Here is a 21,072-nt window from a genome sequence, read left to right on the forward strand (position 1 = left end):
GCTTGGTGAAGTGTACGAGAATCCGTCCACAGGGTGAAGGGGTGTACCACCCTCCGGCCACGGCAGGTCTCGATTCCTGGGAACTCTGCTGAAGGGTTTGAATGGCGGCTCTGCTCTTTTCATCTCCAGCTCCTCCCAATTCACGGTGTTGAAGAATCGGTGACCTCTGATATTCTTGTGGACACCCAGCCTCTTCTTTGGCTTCTTCCGCAGCAGTCTCTTCAGAAGATGCTTTACGTCAGCATCTAGCCAAGATGGGAATTTTGGCTTCTTTCTGGTGATGGACTTGATGATCTTTCTCCTGGAGGAGCCGTGGTAGAAGGGGGACTGTCCTGTCGCCATCCAGGATACGACAATCCCCAGGCCCCACCAGTCGACTGCTGCGTCGTAGTCCTTCTCACGAAGCACCTCTGGGGCCATGAATCTATAAGTGCCTGTCACTCCGCTGATCTTCTTAGACGGGACGACGCCGTCTTGGGCCAGCCCCAGGTCAATCAGGCGGATGTGTCCATCTCCGTCCAGCATGATGTTCGCCGGCTTTATGTCACTACAATGAAGAAAAGTAAAAAGGTTAATCTGTTGAGTGATGCAGTAATAATGTAGTAGAGAAATAATGTACCACAGCTTAACCAGTCCTAATTCAGGACTCTGGGAAAGCTGGGTACATTATCTTCACCAGGGAAACAGGGAGATGTGGGAAAGTTGTGCTTACCGATGGATGATGTAGCGTCGGTGCAGGAACTGGAGGCCGCATGCAATCTCCGCTGTGTAGAATCTGAGAAAAGAGTGTAGTATCAATGACATGAAATAAGTCCCCGACGTCATGTCACCATCATAGTGTCACCTGTACGCCCTCCACTCTTCTATATCTGTCATGTCGCCCTCAGTATCCCCCCGTCTCCTGATTAGTCATTTACTCACCTGACATGGTTGATGTCCAAGCTGCCGCACATCCTGATCATCGCCGCCAGGCTTCCTCCGGACAGATACTCCGTGATGAAGTAGGCCCGGTCTGCAGACTGCTGTGCGGCATACAGATGGTAGATGAAGGGGCAGTCTTGGGCCTTCAGGAGTATCCGCCGCTCTCTCCTTATGACGTCTGCCTTGCTCTTTCCTCTGTCAACAACCTTGATGGCCATGAAGGTGTTCCTTCCAGGAAAAGATGCCAGGACCACCTTAAGAAAGCAGATAAGAAATTATCACTGACAGCGGCCAGAAGGGAAAATCATATATATTTATCACATGGTGGATTTATCACTAGGCGCTTTCACATGGCCAAGAAGATTGTGCAAATTAGAACCCCGTTCTTTTGAATGGAGTCATATACATGAGCGTTTTTCTCTTTTTGTCCCGCACCGCATCTTGGTGCAAGGAAAAAAAATTGCAGCATGTTTTCTTTGCATGTTCCTCAAAATCCATTGTCTATTGTTTTCAATGGGACAGGAAAACAGATTGTATGGCGTGTGATGCGAGGTTTCCCATTGACTGTTTCTGATAGCCGGCCTCCTGCTGTGACAGCCGGGGTGCAGAAGGACAGTGACCCCTGCTGTTAACTCCTTACATACCACGATCTATGTAGATCACGGCAAATTAAAGGATTCACAGAGGAAGGGCGCTTTCCTTGTGATGTCATTGGACCCTTGCGATGTAATCGCGGAGGGCCGATGGGTTGCGATGGGTGGCAGGATGCTAGATAGAGGCGTCTTGCTTTACTGTTGCCTATGATTGTTTTTACAATCGATAAGGTTGTAATAGTAATCATAGCTGCTATGGATCAGGTCCCCTTCAGGGACATAAACAGTGTCAAAAAGCAAAATTAAATAAGTACATTTTAAAAAGCCTTTTTTTGCTCATTTTCCCCTATTTGTATGGAAAAAAAATTAAGAAACCCCCCACATGTGGTATCATTGTGTCTGTAATGAGCTGTGCTATAATTTGAGCAAACTATTAATTTTGCGCAGCAAAAGCCGTAAAAAGAAGGGAGCAAAATACTGATATGTGGAGGAGCCGTCACTGCGCCATTCCCAGAAAATAACAGTCATATAACTTACCTCGCTGAAGCTTCCTCTGCCCAAGATCTGAAGGGCGGTGAAGCGCTTGATGTCAAATCCGCGGTCTGATGGTAGAAGGTCCTGGCTGGTGCCTGGTCTTGGCTCCTCATCCTCTCCACTCCTCCTCCTCTTTATAGCTGTGAGTCCGCTCACGCTCTCGTCTTCTCTTTTGCGCTTTTCGACGTCTCCTTTTTGTCCATTGGACTCCATTTTTCTTAGTCCTGTAATCTTCGATCCAACCGCTGCCGTCGTCAGTTGAAAGGAAATGGCAGTTGGCCGATTGGAGGTCAAAGGTCAGTGAAGCCGCCAGTACCAGGCTTGCCAGTACTTTGCCTGCCGGTACCCTGCTCTGCCATATACACTGTGATGTGGCCACCATGAGTGATGGTCTAGTGCCCAGGGAAATGGAGAAAATCATAGCTGGTTCTTCCAGTGCCACATTATTAGTAGATGGGCAGGGATGGCACTTGATGTCTGGGTTGGCAGTGGTGCCCATAGTTCATCAGAAACTTTTGTAGTTTTATAAAACTTACGGTTGATTGGAAATTTAAATGAACCCGGCGGAGGAAAAAACATAAATTGTGCTAATGAGAGGAATAATAAAGTCTTGTGAGAGGTCATTTAATAAGTGTCCATCATCCAGATACATGATGTGTATCTCCATATGTTACAGCGGGCAGCGCCCTCGCCAGTGCAGATCTGGGTGTAGCGGGCGGAGATGCTTCTATGGAGGTCATAGATGGATTTATCCACAATGGGGATTAATGCTGAGGTGTCAAATGATAGAAAGGGGTCATACAGAAATGTTAGGAGGATGTTATAAATCTACGGTTGCTGTGTGAGTTATTGTTGGGGGCTGCAAATTGGCGCAGTAATACGGTATTATAGGACTTTTTATTTACACTGAGACAATAAAGACTATTTTATTAGACAAGCTTGTGAGTGCAATCTAAAGTCTGGAAGAATAAGAGGTTGTGTGCAAGATATAGTCAGGTTTAGGGCAACGACAGACGAGCGTGTAACGTAACACGCTCACTCCTGTACATTTTTTGCGCAGTGAACGAGTGTATTTAACATTCATGCCTGTGCAAATATGGAGTGTATGTCCGCAGGCTCCATTCGTTCACACAAGCAGTGGAATCACCGCACCCTGATTTAAAAGGCTAATTTGCCTAACGTGGATGATTGCAGATCTGCACTGCACTTAGTGCATACCCGCGTAGGCAGATGTGCGCGCTTGCCCACCTCACGTGGGACTCTATGGTGCACAAACACGCACAAGATAGGGCAAATACAGCCGCAATGAGCCCGTTTGCAATCAATGGGTTCTATTCTCTACATATCGCACTCATCTGTTTAAGCCCTTATATAAGGTGACCAGACCTCCCAATTTAGGCAGGACAGTCCCACTTTGGGACCCTGTGTCCTGCCTTTCCTAGGGTCCAAGCTCCCTGGCTTGTAATCAGTCAGTGGCGCTGTGGACGGCAGTGTGTGCATCCAGGATCCTTCTCCCCTGACCGATCCTCATTTGTTCCACAGGAGGAGAGGAGAAGGGAGGAGGTGTTGCTTTGGGTGCACACACTTCTGCCTGCAGCAGCGCCGAGAAGAGAGAGCTCTGTAGACCAGGAGAAGGGTAAGTATATGGGGGGACACTATTACTACCAAGGCCTCTGTGGGGGTGGGGTCCCCATTACTAGTGAAGCCACTCTGGGGGATACTATTACTACTGACGCCACTCTGTATGTGGCAGCATACCTCAAGCTGACTTACTGTATGCTTACAGGTGGCAGAAGTGCTGCAGACTGTCCACGGTAGAAATTTCTGCTGCTAATTATGCAGCATTTTTGCAACCAAAAACAGTCAAAATCCGCACCCCTGGTGTCATTCTTCAGCCTAGCATACTGTATTACTAGGGGCTTGAACACATGCGCATGATTTTGTTCCTTTAAGCGGCCGTGATAATCACGAGGCAATTGATTTCAGCTCTTTTCTCGGGAGTGAATACTACGTCGCACCTATCTTCCCCCAATTATTTTCAGCCTTCTGCACAATGGCATGGAGTTTGAACGGGCCGAGAAGGGGGAAAAACCCTCCATTAATGCACCACTATGCTCCATACTGGTGATCGTAGTTGCGCATAAGCCCGTGTGATGTTGCCCTTGTATATTTATATAAAATGTGTGTGTTTAGAATCTATATAATATATGTGTATTCATATAGAGTCTCATACTTACCCATCCAGCGTGGGGCCGCACAGAATTAGGACATGCTGCGATTTATCATAAGCCAGCATTAGGGCGCCTACCCACTGGCGATTTTTTTTTTTTTTTTTTTTTCCTGCGATGCTAAATTGCGTTTTGCGTTTTTTCTGAAGAGCAATTAGCATAGAATGTGTTCTTGTCCATTTGTTGTTTTTTTTTCGTTGCGTTGCAATTTTTCACATAGGAACTGTCAGTTGCATATGTCTCCTTATTTTTCTCTTAAAGGGGTTGTCTCGTGAAATCAAGTGGGGTTCAGCACTTCTGTATGGCCATATTAATGCACTTTGTAATATACATCGTGCATTAATTATGAGCCATACAGAAATTATTCACTTACCTGCTCCGTTGCTAGCGTCCCCGTTGTCATGGATCCGTATAAATTCGCTGTCTTCTGGCGTTTTTAGATGCGCTTGCGCAGTCCGGTCTTCTCCCTGGTGAATGGGGCCGCTCGTGCCGGAGAGCTGGTCCTCGTAGCTCCGCCCCGTCACGTGTGCCGATTCCAGCCAATTAGAAAGCTGGAATCAGCAATGGACCGCACAGAGCCCACGGTGCACCATGGGAGAAGACCCGCGGTGCATCGTGGGGGAAGATCCCGGCGGCCATCTTGGTAAAGGAAGAAAGAAGTCGCCGCGAGCGCGGGGATTCGGGTAAGTAATAAACTTTTTTTTTTTTTTAACCCATCCCTTGGGTTTGTCTCGCGCCGAACGGGGGGCCTATTGAATAAAAAAAAAACCCGTTTCGGCGTGAGACAACCCCTTTAATGCACCCATGATTGTCAATGGAAATTAACGAAAAAAGGCGCGAAAAACGCTGCGTTTTTCACGCACGAAAATCAGCAACGCCAATGGGTAGGCGCCCTTAGAGTGCATAAACTAACGCAATCCTATGATAGCGTGCCAATCCCGCTGCAGAATTTCCGTCCGTGGGCATTGAGCCTAAGCCGTAGCATTGGCCCCATAATGCCACAATGCCCAATATCCTATCATAATTCTAATCTTTCTTTTTCAGATGAGCAAGAAGCCGTTCAAGAGAACATTTACCAAGTGGATGAATTCCCATTTGGCCAAGGTAGCTGGTCATGTAGTTACATTGTGTAAGATGACATTCCACATGCTTTAGGGCTCAGTCACACCAGCAAAGTTTTCCTGCATGTATAGGCGCGTTTCCGAAACGAATCTATTAGAACCAATGCTTTCTAATGAAAGCGGTCACATGTCCGTTTTTTAGAATTCTTTAAAATGCGCACCTACCAAACATAGGACGTGTGAGTGAAAATGCACCCGGTCACGTGATTATTTTCTACATGCCATGTGCTTTTTTTTTTTTTACATGCGTGAAAAATTTGCTTGTCTGACTGCGCCGTTATAGTTGTTACAGTAATTAGAACTTCTCTCGTTAGTCTGGCCTCCTTCTACACTACTTTATCAGGATGTTGTAGGGGAAATGTATTAACTGATGTTTGCCGGGTTTCTGGTGTAAAAAGGTGACACATTTTGGCGCATGCCACATATTCAACCTTTTTCTGTTTTGTGGCTCGATCGCCATTTTGCAAAGGTGGTCAGATATTGAGTGTAAATTCTGCCATCTTTTGGTGCATCTTGTTTCTGCGGCGTACACAGTGCAGCAAAAATGACGTGAGAACTATATTCTATGGGTCAGTACGATTACTAACATAAAAAATTTATTTTTATTTTTTCCTTTACCACTTTTTTTTCCAAAGATATTTTATTTTTTTAAATTATTTTCTTCCGCAATCTTCTGACAGCCATACCTTTTTTTTATTTTTCCGTCGACATAGTTCTGTGGGGCCTCATTTATTTTTTAGCAATACCAAATAGATTTTTGTCTTTTTATGTAGATTTTTTTATTATACATCTGGCAAAAGGTTTTTTTTTTTTTTAAACTTTTATTACCTTTTTATTATTTTAATATTTAATAAAATGTAAGTGATTTACACTTGTTTTTTACATGTGTAATACACGGTACTAAAAGCCCATTTACACTGCGCCATTCAGGCACACATGATAAAAGACGCAGCATGTCCTCTATTGATGCATGAGATACGCAGCGAGAACATCTTCGGATGGACGTGTTTTTTCAGGTTTTGTTTTTACTAGAGGGATTTTCGTGCGTTAATACTACCTATAGTCCGCCTGCTTTTTTTGACAGGAGCCGTGTGATCATCATCAGTCACTGTAATAGGAGGAACAAAAAAAGGTTTGGTACGGTGTTAGCCAGCAGAGCAAAATGTGATTGTTCCCAGCAAGAAAACCATGTAATCTTGGAGATATGATACCTTTTAATGGCTAACAAAAAGACATGATGTTCTAGCGAGCTTTCAAACCTACTCAGGGTTCTTCTTCAGGCTTAATGAAATAGATGTGAAGAGGAATACATATATACACTCATACATATGAGAAGGTACAGATCTGGTGTGATTAATGTGCACTTTAAACAATATATACTGGGGGTGGGGTGGCGGGGGGCTAGTTACATAATGAATGAGAAATGAATTCACTGGAGTGGGCCTTTAATACTCTCTTTACGTTAAACATTCTTGCACGCACTAGCAGCGGGGCCCCTACCGTGAGGCAGCAGTTTGTAGGACCCCAGAAGGAGGAGGTTGCTGCCCTCTGGTGAAAAAAAAAACAATTGCCACCTGTTGGGTGGGCAGCAACCTGAGAAGCATTTTACTCACTTAGGCTAACTTCACAAAAAGGGCGAGCGCAATATGGGGCCATGAATCCCACCCCTATATCACACTCTCCGCTATGTCAAATCCCTGAGGATGTGAGGCGTTGTCACGTGAGAACAGCCTCGTATCACTTCAGGGATGCAGGAAACCTCCGCCGTGACGGACAGGAGTTTCTGACATTGATTTTAATGGGAGACCTCGCATCGCGTGCCCCTAGCATGTGGTGCAATGCTGCCGCCGGGACCATAAAATGACATAGGGTTTAGAATCAATTTCTGCGTATACAAATACGAATCTGCCCTCAGGGTCCCTTCTGACATTTATGGGGTTCCATCTTAATGATTTGTGAATAAGGAGTGAGACTCATCTGGAGAAAGAAGTATGAAAGGAGTGACATGTCCACTGTACCCACGTTTTTTTAAGGGTATCTGCTTTATCTATAGTGAGGTGAGTCTCTTGCAAACCCACAATCTGGGGATTAAATTGCTTAGTATAAGACAAAACTGCTTTACGCTTATTAGCGGTGCCCAGGCCTCACATGTTCCAACTAAGACATGACAGCGACATTGGGAGACATAATGACATATAGCACAGTCGGGTTTTCCAAGTAGGGGAGCATATTACCCATATTAGAAAGAAGGATATAAGCACAGACCTACTTGTAACTTAAAAGAAACTGTAACAGCTTAAACAACTAAGAATTGACATCCCGCTTAACAATAATGTGTCGCAGGTGTCTAAAAAAAAAGAGTAAGCTACAATCTATTTTGAAAGTAGCAGTTGTTGTGAGTGGGGGACATTCCAATGGCCTATCGGGGATTGGTTTATGTGATAAAAATTTTTTTTTCCCTTTAAGCATGGCTTCAGGCTATTGCCGCAGCGGTGGCTACCCGGGGACGAGCCCACAATCCGGGACAGCGTAAAGGCTAGGTGACATATCTCTTCATCCCAGCCATATACAGTATCAACCATAGGCCAATGGATCATGGGCCCAAATGTTCTTTGCAGAATTTACATTGCATAGATCAGAACTCGGGACTATGCAACGTCGGATGACGCAAGGTGCATACGGAGCCACTCCATGGCTTCAGTAGGGGAATGTAGAAAGATCACTTTATCATTTGCTGCAATCCGTAAACGGGACGGGTATGCCATAGAGTATGGAATGCCTCTATCCTTGAATCTCTTTTTTATTTCCACGAAGGTGGCTCTTTGTTTCTGCAGATCCGCCGAAAAATCAGGGAAAATAGATCTCACTGAGTTGTTATATTTAACCCCTTAGTGACGAAGCCTGTTTGCGCCTTAGTGGTGGAGCCAAATTTTGGAAATCTGACATGCGTCGTTCAACGTGGCATAACTCCGTAAAGGCTTTACATATCCCAGTGATTCTGACATTGTTTTTTCGCCACATGTTGTACTTCATTTAGATTGTAAAAATAGACCGATATAATTTGTGTATATTTATTAAAAGTACCAATATTGGAAAAATTTTGAAAAAATTGTCTTTTTCACATTTTCAACCGTAATATCTCAAATATGTCCAAACATACTGTACAAATTTTTGATAAGATATGTATTTCCATCTGTTTACTTTATTCTGAATGCACACTTGAAAAACTTTTGTGTTTTTTTTTAACCATTTAGAGGACGTACACATTTAACATTACTTTTCAGCATTTTGAGGAGCACTTTGTTTTCCTGCACCAAGGCAAGTTTGCAAAGGCTCATAAGTGTCAGAATAATAGATACACCCACAAATGACCCCATTTTAAAACTACACTCCTTAGTGTATTCACTGAGGGGGGTCATGAGTATTTTGACCCCACCAGTTTTTTTCAGGAATTAGTTCAATTTAGGGGAGAAAAAATAAAATTTCATATTTTTGCAAATATGTCATTTTAAAGACATATTTTTTTCCTATAGAGCCCATGAAAATGAGGATTTACACACCAAAATAGATACCCCCGTTTCTCCCGTGTTCAGAGACATACCCATTGTGGCCCTAATCTCATGTCTGGATGCATAACAGGAGCCAAAATGAAAGGAGTAGTCGGTGTCTTTCAGAACATAAATTTTGCTTGAAGGCGTTTTAGGCCCCATAGCACCTTTGTAGAGCTCTTGAGTGGCCAAAACCAAAGAGAACCCCCACAAGTGACCCCATTTTGAAAACTAGACCCCTTAACGAATTTATCTAGGGGTGTACTGACCATTTTGTTCCCACAGTTTTTGAATGAATTGAAGCAAAGCAAAAGGAAAAAATTGTGATTTTCGTTTTTTTGTCAATTCTGTCATTTTAAAAACAGCTTTTTTTCTACAGCACACGCATGAATGAAGCCTTTCACCCCAAAATGGATACCCCTGTTTCTCCCGTGTTCAGAGACATACCCATTGTGGCCCTAATCTTTTGTCTGGATGCACAACAGGGCCCAAAATGAAAGGAGTAGTCGGTGGCTTTCAGAACAGAAATTTAGCATGAAGGTGATTTAGGCCCCATTGCCCACTTGTAGAGCCCTTGAGCGGCCAAAACGACAGAGAACCCCCACAAATTATCCCATTTTGAAAACTAGACCCCCTAACGAATTTATCTAGGGGTGTACTGTGTATTTTTACCCTACAATTTTTGAATAAATCTAAGCAAAGCAGTAGGAAAAAAATTACAATTTTCATTTTTTTGGCAGTTGTATCAATTTAAAAACTGTTTTTTTGTACAGCACACATAGAAATGAAGACTTTCACCCCAAAATTGATACCCCTGTTTGTCCCGTGTTCAGAACCATACCCCTTGTGGCCCTAATCTACTTAAAGGACGCATGGCTAGGCCTATAATGGAAGGAGCACCCGTTGGATTTTAGGGTACAACGGAATAAATTCCAGGCCCCATTGCCCACTTATAGAGCCATTGAGCGTCCAAAACGATAAAGAACCCCCACAAATGACCCCATTTTAAAAACTAGACCCCTTACCTAATTCATCTAGGAGTGTATTGCGTATTTTGACCCCACAGTATTTGAATAAATTTCAGCAAAGCAGAAGGAAAAAATTACGATTTTCATTTTTTTGGCAATTTTGTCAATTTAAAAACAGGTTTTTTTTGTACAGTGTACATAGGAATGAAGACCTTCACCCCAAAATGGATACCCCCGTTTGTCCCGTGTTCAAAAACATACCCATTGTGGCCCTAATCTACTTACAGGAAACATGGCAAGGCCTGTAATGGAGGGAACACCCGTTGGATTGCAGGGCACAACTGAATACATTCCAGGCCCCATTGCTCATTTGTACGGAATTAAAATTGACTCCCTAAAAATCCCCCCCCCCCCACCTCCATGCCCTTTTCGGCGTTCCCCAAATCTTAGATAAAAGTAATAATGTGAACTGTGTGGTATTTCCAAAGACGGGTAATTATGGAGGCTGGTTGGGATGGGCACATAGGGCAATAAAATCTGGTATCCCCCCTCCTCTCATGCTTTTTGGGGGTCATTTTTTGACCTCAGTGGCGGGGATGGGGTGTAAAAAGTGGCGTTCCGTGAGTCTCCGTAAGCTTGACGAGGTGCGGCGGTCTCACACAGAAGGTGCTCAACAAGGTGCTCCTGGAACTGCAGGAAGGCGAGTGTTCCCGGGGCTTCTTGTAAATTGCGTATTACAGGTAGCGGTCTCAATAACGCCGGGCTTACGCAGCCGTAGGTGGATCCCGGCTGCGAGCCCGGCTGTGACCCTGCGTACGGCCGCGTAATGTACTGCGCATAACTGCGTACTTACACGGGCGGTCATGCGCAGTACTTTTTTTTTGTTGTTGTTGTTTGTATTTCCCGCACCGTCGCTTAGCGATGACGCGGGTACCCGCAGCCCGTATACAACGTAGTTGCGTATGGGCTGCGGGTATATCCGCGACCATGGAGCACAATGGGCTCTATGTTGCTGATATCCGCGGTAAAATAGAACCTGCTGCGTTCTCTTTTCTGCGAGTGGATTACACAATTCCAACCCGCTAATGTGAGCGGAATTGTGTAATCCAATGCGATTGATCTGCGTATTACCGCTAATCAAACGCATGCGGAATCCGTAATTCCTATCCGGTCATGTGAGACCGGCCAAAGGTAGATCGCTACCTTTTTATCACGTGACCGGGGACCGCTCAACGAGGCCACCCGTCACTGCTCCAGGCTCTCGGCGACCGTTGGTCGCCGAGAGCAAGGAGATATTAAGTTTCCTGGGCTCCCCGACTCCTGCGCATGTGTGCGGTGTTTTGCCGGCGGTCGCATGCGCAGAATACGGGAAAGTTCACGGAAGAAGATTGCGTCGGGGTGCAAATATGGAGGCCTCCGGTAAAAAGTTTTATCTCCTCTCACCGATCGCATCGGTGAGGGGAGATGAACCTCCCCTTTTTTTAACTTTTACGTGATCGCCATTATTCTTTGGATAACGGCGAACACGTGATCAGGAACCACTCACCGCGGCTCTCCATGAAATCTCCAGGCTCTCGTCTAAGTTTTGTAGCCAGGAGCAGGGAGATTTTAAAAAAGCACGGCTTTTGCGCATGCGCCTGCCACATTGGCGAAGGGCGCGTATGCAGAAGCTGGGGTGAGGTCCGCGGATAAATCTGCAGGCCTTAGGTACGTCATTTCATCCTCCCTCACGGATATGATCAGTGGGGGGAGATGAAACGCAAGGTTTTTTTTAAGTTTTTAAAACTTTTTTTAACTTTTTGCACTTTTTTTTACTTTACATCCAATGGATGACAGTGATCATGTCCCTGGTGACATCCCTCTGCTCTTGGCTACACATGGCAGCCAGGAGCAGAGCAATTTTGAATTTCCCGGGGCTCGAGCCCCTCTGTGCACGCGCCCGATGTCAATCATCGGGCGCGCATGCGCAGACGGGGATTTCGGGTCCCGGGACATCGGGACATCGCAGAGGACCGGGGGTGAGTATCTTCACATCCCCTCATGGATCCGATCCATGAGGGGAGGTGAAACTTAACTTTTGTTTTACTTTTTCAACTTTTTCGCGATCACCGCTATCGCAATGGATAGCGGTGATCGCGGGCCCGGGGACCGCTCACAGTGGTCCCCGGTAACACCTCCTGGTTCCCGGCTACCTTCAGGAGCCGGGAGCCAGGAGATTTTAAATTTGCCGGGGACACCCGGGCTTCTGCGCGTGCGCGTGACGTCATCGTCTGGCGCGCATGCGCAGAAGGCCGCCGGCGGGTCCGGGAGGACCAGATCTCCGGGGAACACCGCCGACAAGCCGTGTGAGTATTTTCAGCTGCCGTGATGGATCCGATCCATCATAGCAGCTGAATTACTACTTTTTTACACTGTTTTATTTACTTTTTTGCGATCGGCGTTATTCATTTTATAGCGCCGATCGCAATACCGGGGGGGACTGCCCGCATCCTGGGATCACAGCTCCATGCTGTCGGCTACCTGCGGGCACCAACAGCATGGAGCTGTCACGTCCTCAGGCCAGTGGGCATCAATCCAAAGAGGATGCATAAAACTACGTCCTCTAGGATTAAGGCCCACTTTCTGAGGACGTAGTTTCCCGATGGGGCGGACGTTAAGGGGTTAAGAGGGCCTTCCAGTTTGGCCTGGTGCAAAGCGGCATCTCGATCTCTGCAGTTCAGAATTCTTGCCAAAAATGGATGCGGTGGGGCGCCCGGCGCCGGACGGGACCCGCAGGGCTCTCTTCACCGTGAAGGAGGCAGAGAAGATGCATTCACCCAGTGTAGATTTAAGCCAGTTTTCTACAAACGATTCTGGTTGGGAGCCCTCTGCTCTCTCCGGGAGACCAATTATGTGTAAGTTATTGCGACGAAGACGGTTCTCCGGGTCATCTGTCTTGGATTGACAAAATTCTGCTTGCCTTATGGCTTTCTGCACCGCCGCCGGGAGTGGATGCAGGGAGTTTTCTATGTTAGAGACGCGGTTTTCCATCTCAAGTATCCTACCCCGTATGTTCTGCATATCTTGTCTTAATAAAGTAGCATCCGATTTAACTTCATCTATTTTCCCGGTGAGGGAGGATTTACAGGTATTTATTGCTTCTAATAGTCGACGCATAGTTGGTTCCGAACTCTGCCCGGAGTCAGCTTCATTATCTCTTGCCTGGACAGTCCACGATGAGTGCGGCGTATGATCGGACATCTCCACACTAGAGAATTCCTTTATTTTCTCCGCAGCGGTACAACCTTTAGCTCGAGTGCTCATGATAAGCGCTCGCAACAGAATGTGCACTAGCGTTTCTGTGTTACCGCATAAAACTTTCTTTGGGATTTAAGGTAGGTTAAGTACCAAGAGTCCGTCTTTTTCACAAGTTATGGTTACCAGCCTAGGGTACAGGATGAGGTCTCAAATCATCATCAGAGCAGATTCTGCGTCGGTCCTGTCCAACTGCATGGGAGTAAGGGGTGACTCAACAATCCACTGTGTCCACAGATTAGGGTCCGCAGAGGGCAAAATCCACTGTGGAAGAACAATTTTGCGGGGCCCAGCAGAGACTTTCAGTACAGAGGGGATCCTCAAGTTATAGCATCCAGCTGGTTAGAATACTGCTGGGTATATTGCCACCATTTAGAGAGACAGCAGCAATTATCACAGTCACAAAATGGCACCTGGTGGCCGGAGGGGGGTTTGCCAGGTATGTATAGAGGGCCTACTGCTGCGGGGCCTACATTACAGCATTCACAGTTTCAATGCAAATGCCCCTGTAGGCTCCAAAGTGTCCTTCCACGTCCTCCGCCAGGGACTTACTCTTTGCCGCCTCTCGCCGGGACCAGGATCCGGATCAGATTCACACCGCTCGGCTGGCGTCTCCGCGGAAGCGCACTGCTGGGTTCCATTGACAGCAAGGCCTGCCCACCAGGGGATTCAGCACAGCCGGGTAGTCAGTGCGGTGAACTCCACCAGCCCCGCCCAGACGGCACCTGAGACCGGGTGAGAAGAGGATCACTCACCGGACAGTGATAGAGGTAGGGAGCGGTGTGCAGCAATGCTCCAGCGGGAGTGCTCGGGCAGGACATGTCAATCGCCAAGTGCAGGCTCAGGGCTGTATACGCCGGTTCAGGGGCAAGAAGGACTTTTGGTTCGAGCCAGCCACTGCAGCAGGGTATGTTGATTAATTTCAATCCGTCAGGGAGGTAGTCCGGATCGAAAGGCCAGGGTAAAGTGCAGGATATTAAGGTCCCCTGGGGGGAGCCGGTGTGGAGGGGGCATAAGAATCACCCCTCTGTATGCTTCTGACTCATTACTCTGACATAAGGAAAAAATGAGACTCCATGACGCTAATGTGTCCATAAGACATCTGTAAGGTATCTTTCACGCTACAAAAGCATCGCTACAAAATGGCTTTGTTACCAAATTTGCAACATCCCTCATGTGAAAAAACCAATTGGAATCCAAGAGCTTCACACACATGTGTTTTGTAGCCTGTGTGAAAGAGGCCTAAATTCAGCTCCTCACCACGTTCAAGCTCGGTATGCATTGATAAGGGCCAATAGGGGCTGTAAAGAAATTAATATATGTCGCTTATCAAAAATGAGTACCGTATATATGCTTATCAATCTATTTTAGCAAAAAGAATATTTTAGCAATATATTGTATGTGTAACAGAAGTCATGACTGTTTTTGTGGTTTTCTGTCTACACTGAAGGTCTATGTCTGACCTATTGGAATCAGGAAGTTCTAAGGCCAGATGTCTTGGGATTTAGCAAGACGGGGCCTAACCGCAAAGAGTTTTCAGCTCTTACTCTAAGAGTCATGTGAAATCAGCTATTTCTTGAATGTCATATATCAAGCCTAAATGTCATAAGTTTATTGTCAGATATAGAAGTCATGAGTTTATCATGAGGTTATTCCCTGTATTACCAGAGGTCGCATCCCTGCGTGGGCGATCTTCTATATAAACTGAGACGATATAGACAATAAACAGAGTTCATTACTTCACCATATACCGTGTGTAATGGTCAGTACTTTGACTCTCAAAAGAGCGCTCCTCCTGCTTAGGTCAATTTGGAACCGACAACATAACTGACCAGTCTGTTTGAACAAATTAACCCTTGACAGTTCTTGGCGTCCAACTAGGGGGCGGGGCTTACCTTTACAGGACATCGCAACCAGTAGACTGAAACAAACTCCTGGCCCGTTGACGTGGATACTGGATTCGGAGACCCCAGACTAAAACACCGGTGTACAGGTAAGAGCTTATCTTACTATTATACAGTCTGGATTCTTTTGATCTGTGTCTCTAACGGACTAGAGGTATGTTGTTGCCTGTTTCCTATATTTTCTGCCCCGTCCATATTTTAGAGTGAATAAGTTCATTTAACTGTCCTAGACGGAAGAACTCACTCATTGGGACTTAAAGAGTCATGTTGTCTGTATTGGAGATTGAAATAATTGTTATTGTTATAGTCTCATTTCTGGCAGTCATATTGTTACTCTGGATCTGTTATAATATTACTAAAAGTTCCCTAAGAGGTGAAGTCTGGTCTCCCCTGAATCCTAGTGTTTGAAGTTGACCACGTTTTAGTTCTGTAAATCTATTCCGGGACAGGGAACTGTGTGTTCCCAGATAGTCTCAGTGATTATCTTAGTTTACTGTGTGAAATATACGTCCTGTATACTTAGTGAAGAATAGTTGGAAGTGGTCAAGATGGGGTCTGAACAATCTAAGATATATCAGACTCCTATTGAGATAATTAAAGATAGAGAAGGGGAGGACATTTGCAGACAAGCCTATAAAGTTTACAAACGTATAGGCCTTAAGAAGGCGGGAACATTCAATTATGAATTTTGGTCACAATATGAGGATAAGCATAGAAAGGAAATAAGAAATAAGGGTTTGGAAAAAGGCATGAAGGCTATTCTGGACTGCTCTAAAACAGCAGAAGACGAACACTGGGACTCCGAGTCCCGAGGCGAGGGCATTTTAGTTTATTGTCCTATGCCCCGGCCACCAATAGACGTTCCCATGGAAACCCCTACGGTTCCATTAGTCTCTCCTGTCGTCCCGGCCGCTCCACCAATGTCTCCAAATAATCCCTTTAATTCTCTGTATCCCAATTTGCCACCCCTGCCTCCTACGTATCCACAGGCTACTGCCCAGATGGATACACCTCCCTACAGCCCTCAATCAGGATCCCCGGGCCCTGAAGTAAATAGAGGTCCGGCTTGGGACTGTCCACGTTGTGGTCAACAGAATGCCTGTTTTAAAGAACTCTGTACAGTATGTGGGACTCCACGTCCCAGGGATCAGTGTAGACAACCGATTCCTTATTCCCAGTTACAACCTCCACTACCCATTATAGAGAACCAAACAGACCGAGTCCACCATTGGGCACGGTCAGACAAGAGGACACTGACAGACCATCGTCTTCTAATGACAGACCTACGGACGCACATAGACCAACTCCCGGGTCTACAGTCACTACATGGCGACCCTGGAGCGCCACAGACCAGATGGCACTGTGTCAGCAACTGCCCGATCCCCAGACAGAGCCAGCAGCTTTCCATAGAAAGTTGGAAGTCATACAGAAAAACTACTCTGCCACTTGGACAGATATGGAATGTCTTATGAATGTAAAATGTCCTCTGGGCCTTTACAATAGTATTGCTCAATTTTGTGGTCTTGAAGATCGCCCAGATGACCCCCAGACATTACCTAGTGGTACTCAATATGTGGACAAGGTTAAAACCTGGTTTAAGGATAAAGCCCAAGAGAGACGTACAGCCCTAACCCAGTGTAGACAGAACAAGGGCGAGTCTATTGAATGTTACTTTGGCCGTTTAGAGGAAGTTGGCAGAGATCTGGGTTTATATGATTGTCCAAAAGCAATACGTAATGCTGCTTTTTGTGAAGCCTTTATGCAAGGAATAGATAAGCGCCTGTCTGAACGCGTTAAAGCATGTACCCCCGATTGGCGACAGGCCAGACCGCGTGATCTATATAAGAAAGCTGTAGGATTTGTCATGGATACAGAAGACCACGCAAAGGGTGTTATGATTAAACATTACACCATGGAGGGGGACACAGCCCGACTTAACGACCCCAGGCGGGAGACCCGTAAGTGTTATAACTGCGGGAAGACTGGACACTTGGCCCGTAATTGTAGAGCCCCTAAACGCCCTAGACAGAACATGTCAGACGAAAGGGGGCAACAGGGAAGTACGGCCAATACCACATCATCCCGCCCACAGGGAAATAACGGGTATACCAATTACCAATGAAGGTCTGGCACTCCTTCCCCCGTGTCCCTTATAGTTACTGACGCACGTGGGCCACAAATTTTTCAGCCTCTAAAAATCCAGGGGAAGGAGGTGCCCTTTTTAATTGACACAGGGGCTACTAAATCATGTGTCAGTACCTCACAAGTCAATGACCTTAGTATTCCCCTCTCAGACTCCATAGCCATAGCCGTTGGAGTGTCCGGTGAACCAACACCCATGCGTGAGACCGAGCCCATAGAAGTCTCCTTTCAAGGGTCACGAGTCCTCACTCGCTTCCTGGTGTCACCCGCTGGGGATTGCATCATGGGAACCGATGTGATGGGACCCCTGGGGTGCTGTATTCAGCTCCATCCTTCCGGTGAGGCTCATGTCAGTACCTCTGCGGCCGACCACCAAGTATTCTGTCTCATGGCAGCAGACTTGGTCACTCCGCCTCCTTCTTGTACTGTATATGTGTTGACCCCAGAAGATACACAGGTTCTCTCAGCAGTGCCAGAGACCCTTTGGGCAAAAGGGAAGACAGACTTGGGCCATCTCCACGTACCCCCAGTCATGGTATATCTCAAAGATGGGGAAAAAGCCCCCATGATCCGCCAGTATCCCCTAGCCATGGCACAGGAAGACGCAATAGCCTCCACTATTACAGAGTTATGTGCCTTGAATGCTTTAAAATCTTGCGTCTCACCCGCTAACACGCCACTCTTCCCAGTTAAAAAGAAAGGGAAGAAAGGTGAACCTGATACCTACCGGATGGTTCACGATCTAAGAGAAATCAATAAGGTGACCATCCTAGAAACACCTTTGGTCCCCAACCCTTACACTCTGTTGTCCACCATACCATCCGGAACCTGTTGGTACACTCTGATCGATTTAGCCAATGCATTTATGTCCGTCCCGATCCACCCCGATTGCCAGTACCTGTTCGCCTTCACGTTCCGAGGAAAACAGTACTGCTGGACTGTCCTACCACAAGGGGCACAAAACAGCCCAAATCAATAAACCCGATGTATGAGGCTTGTACTTGATGCATGGACGGTCCCACCAGGTGTGGCCCTGCTTCAGTATGTTGATGATCTCCTACTGTGTGCACCGGACAGACCTACCTGCGTTGCGGCCTCACTCAGCCTTCTTTGTTTTCTTGCAGACAGTGGGTGTAAAGCCAGTAAAGACAAATTACAGTTTTGCAAATCTCATGTTGTGTTTCTTGGTCACTGCCTAGGTCCTGGTACAAAACACCTCACGCCAGAACGGACCAAGGTGGTGGAGGACATGCCACTCCCTACCTCCCATGCTCAGTTGCGGACATTTCTGGGGTTAGTTTCATATTGTCGGCCGTGGATTCGCTCTGCCTCCATGACCATGCAGCCTCTGTACGACTGCCTGAGTTCCAAGCCATTTGCTTTGTCTCCGGAAGCCGAGTCAGCTTTCCATCAGCTGAAAATACAGATTACCAGTGCTCCAGCACTGGGTCTGCCTGACTATGATAAACCCTTCCAAATGTTCGTGACTGAGATGGCGGGACATGCTACTGCCGTCCTCACACAAGAGCATGGTGACAAAAAGCGCCCTGTAGCATACTACAGTGCACATCTTGATGCAGTAGCCAGGGGTTCACCCTCCTGTGTAAGAGCAGTTCTGGCTGTACAAGCACTACTTGAGAAAGCTTCTGAGGTGGTCCTAGACTACCCTCTTGTGGTCCTCACGCCCCATGACGTACATGGAATTCTGACACAGGTGAGCCGTAGACATCTTTCTCTTGCTAGACAGGTTAAAATGGAACTTGCAGTACACTCTTCATCCAATGTCTCATTTCAACGTTGCACAACTTTGAATCCGGCCACCTTACTGCCATTAGGTGACACTGATTCAAAAGGGGGAGTAAGCACAGGGGATCAACTTTTTGTCAATTCCCTAGGCGAAGAGGAAGCTTTCGACACCGAGCACCAGCATGACTGTGCTGCTCTGATGGAGCAGGAGACAGCTGGATTTGCTCATGTCACAGATAAGCCTCTCCTGAACCCCCACCTTGAAATGTTTGTGGATGGATCACGATACCAGAATGAGATGGGCAGATTTGTGACAGGGTTTGCTGTAGTATCAATGAATGAAGTACTGATAGGCCGCGCCATGCCCCCACATATGTCAGCACAGGAAGCGGAGCTGTGCGCTCTGACCGAGGCCTGCAAGTTAGCCCGGGGAGTCACTGCTAATATCTACACGGACTCCAGGTACGCGTTTGGCGTTGCGCATGACTATGGGCCGATTTGGCGCGCGCGGAGCTTCCTAACAGCTCAAGGCAGACCGATAAAGAATGGTGAGGCAGTAAGTAGTTTAATGTCAGCTATCATGCTCCCGAAGCAGGTAGCCATAATAAAGGTAAAGGCACACACCCAAGGGGACTCCTTGGAAAGCAGAGGCAACGAGAAGGCAGACGGAGCAGCTAAGGCTGCAGCCCTGCTGGACTGGAGGGCACCCGTGTGCAGAGTTCAGACCAGGTCCTGCCCAGCGGAGGAGGATCCTGATCCCCCTGCCAAGGACCAGACCCTCTCTGTCCCACCACAGAAGGAGGTGGACCTACTCCCCTCAGGGCAAGAGCAGGAGCGCTGGGCAAGTGCAGGGGCAGTAAAAGGAAATGAAGGTTGGATGATGGGTTCCCGTATGTGTTTACCTGCGGCTGCCTATCCTAGTATGGCCCTTTTGGCTCATGGAAAGGTGCACGCTTCTCGTAATGCCATGGTAGCCCTGGTGGAGAAAATGTGGTACGCTCCGGGATTTGACAGGATGGCAAAGGCATACGTCAAGGCTTGTGAAATCTGTGCACTACACAACCCCGGTCAAGTAGTAAAGACCCCCCGGAAGTGCACTCCGCGACCTTTGTACCCCTTCCAGAGACTACAGATAGATTACATCCAGCTGCCCAGGTCAGGAAGGTATGAGTATGTCCTGGTATGCATTGACCTCTTTTCTGGGTGGGCTGAGGCCTACCCGGTCACGAAGGCCACTGCCCAGGCCACTGCAAAGAAACTTGTGTCAGAGTTAGTGTGCAGATTTGGGGTACCAGAGACCATTGAGAGCGACCGTGGTACTCACTTCACTGGTGAGGTAATGAAGGAAGTCATGTCCGCCTTAGGAGTAGAACAGGCGTTTCACACCCCCTATCATCCGCAGAGCTCCGGAAAAGTAGAAAGGCTCAATGGCACCCTCAAACTTAAGATACAGAAAGCCATGGTTGAAACAGGAAAACCTTGGCCCGAGTGCCTACCTCTGGCCCTCTACTCAGTACGAACCACGCCAAATAGGAAGACAGGACTGTCTCCTTATGAGATTCTCTTTGGCTCCGTGCCCAGGTTAGGACTGTATCACCCCCAAGCTCTATCCCTGGGTCATGATAAAGTTACTTCCTTTGTGCAGGACTTATGCCAAAAGCTAAAAATAACACACGACCTAGTCTTCTCTTCTATTTCAGACCCTGATAGTTTGGAAGGATCCCACTCTCTGAATCCCGGAGATTGGGTGGTGGTAAAGAGACACGTCAGAAAGACTTTGGAACCTCGCTTTGACGGACCATACCAAGTGCTGTTAACCACTCCCACCTCGGTCAAGCTAGAAGGCAAACCCACTTGGATCCATGCCTCACACTGCAAGAAAGTTCCAACGCCTCAGCACCACGAGGGGGGTGGAGAGTAAGCCCAACCCAGGGTGGGGGAGGAGGATGGCAACCTGGACACCAGCATTGATAGTCTGGATAGGTGTATTATTTACCCTTTGTTTTCTTGGACTACTCTCTTTTCGGGACAATTCCTCATCAACTGTCGATGTAAGAAGAAGATGGACTGTTT

Source organism: Eleutherodactylus coqui, chromosome 3 (assembly GCF_035609145.1).
Source record: "Eleutherodactylus coqui strain aEleCoq1 chromosome 3, aEleCoq1.hap1, whole genome shotgun sequence".
Lineage (NCBI taxonomy): Eukaryota > Metazoa > Chordata > Amphibia > Anura > Eleutherodactylidae > Eleutherodactylus > Eleutherodactylus coqui.